The 1,530-nt window shown below is 36.1% G+C and overlaps 1 non-coding gene across 1 annotated transcript; it reads left to right on the forward strand.

The window, feature by feature from the left end:
* Window positions 1-1,123: 1,123 nt before the first annotated feature.
* LOC114234644 (small nucleolar RNA SNORA12) lies at window positions 1,124-1,271 on the forward strand. Its single transcript, XR_003620844.2, has one exon. It is a non-coding gene; the product is annotated as a small nucleolar RNA SNORA12 (small nucleolar RNA).
* The last annotated feature ends 259 nt before the right edge of the window (window positions 1,272-1,530 follow it).

Raw genomic sequence — 1,530 nt, forward strand, 5'->3', positions numbered from 1 at the left:
TCTACTCTACTCCAAAAAGAATACAGAGAAGAGGACTTAGGAATAGTTTATAAAGTGATTTCCCATGCATTACCTGCCTACCCAGTGAAGTTAGCATATAAAACAGATATTATTATTATTACTACTTTACATATAAGAAAACTGAGACACAAACTGAACTCAAGTGACTATCCAATGGTTACCTACCTACAACTTGGTGAAGCCAAGACCAGAATCCAAGGCTCTTAGCTCCACACCCACAGAACTTTACTGCCATGTGGTTAGCTTCTTGATGCTCAGAGTTGCTCCTAAATTTTCTGTCAGGGTTTTGTGGTCAAATACTGTATGAGTTGAAAATAATTTTAGAAAGCATATTGTTTCACCATCTTTAGTATTTAAGGATTTGGAGATTCAGGAGTGGAGGAGAAAGGAAGCCATTTTAATAGATGTTTTCTGAACTTGATTATTGAACATCCATGTCTTAGAACCAACATATCCTGAAATGTTTCTGGTCAAACAGTGATTATGGGCAAAACAATAAAATTACTGTATTTAGTCTTTGGGGGAGTGGTCAGTATATTCTTTCATCCTTTTCATTTGGATTTCCTTGGGCTACTGGATGGGGCTGTTTTTTGTTCTTAACATGGCAATTTGAAAGGGGTAGCTAAGTAGCGTAATTGTTATTTACCATATGGTATGCACTATTTGGGAATTGAGGGTTGAACCTAACAGAAAATTAAATGTGATTTCTGCCCTCAGAGATCCTCATTTTACTCTGATGAATAGATTTGACATGTAAACACAGGAAGGAAATGAGAGCACCAATTTCAGGAGAAGTGGGAGAGAGATATACCCAATAGTCAGACGTCTGTGAGGGTAGGTAATAAATTTAATTTGATGCTAAGTTGAAAAGTAATAGAATTTTTAGCTATAAAACAAAAGCCTTAGATGCTGCTTCTCAATCTAACTTCCACACCTCCAATATTTTCCCCCCAAAGTTTTTGTACAAGTCATTATATGGCATCTGCCCACAAACCAGGTTCTTGGTGGCATTCTGTCTTCTTCACATAAAAATACATACTCCTCTCTCTATCTCACTGTCAACTCTGCCCTCCAAAATAAATCAGGGCACTAAAATTAAGCATCATGTGGTGGTTTTCTTCCTGGCACATTTGTTAAGTTTTCAAATGGGCCTGAGTCTGCCACATATATTATATAGAAGCTGGGAAAGGCCTGATGACAAAGTTATCTCTCTCCAGCCTTTTCTGCATCAGAGATTGGCTCCCACATGTGAAAAAAAAAAAAGCATCAAATTATCTTTACTCACAGGGATAGATGAATGTTATTTAGGAAGACATTTATGACAAAATATGGCTAACCAGTAAAGGGGGCATTAGCTACAAATAAGTATTCTTTAAAGAAGAAACCAGAAAGAGGTCACAAAGTTGAAAAAATTAGGTGTAGAGAAAATTTACAAACACTAAAAAGGTTTTGCAAACATTCTATTTTTATATTCTTGTGTGGACATATGAAAAAGGAACGTTATTTGGA

The sequence above is a fragment of the Eptesicus fuscus genome, chromosome 13 (assembly GCF_027574615.1).
Source record: "Eptesicus fuscus isolate TK198812 chromosome 13, DD_ASM_mEF_20220401, whole genome shotgun sequence".
Lineage (NCBI taxonomy): Eukaryota > Metazoa > Chordata > Mammalia > Chiroptera > Vespertilionidae > Eptesicus > Eptesicus fuscus.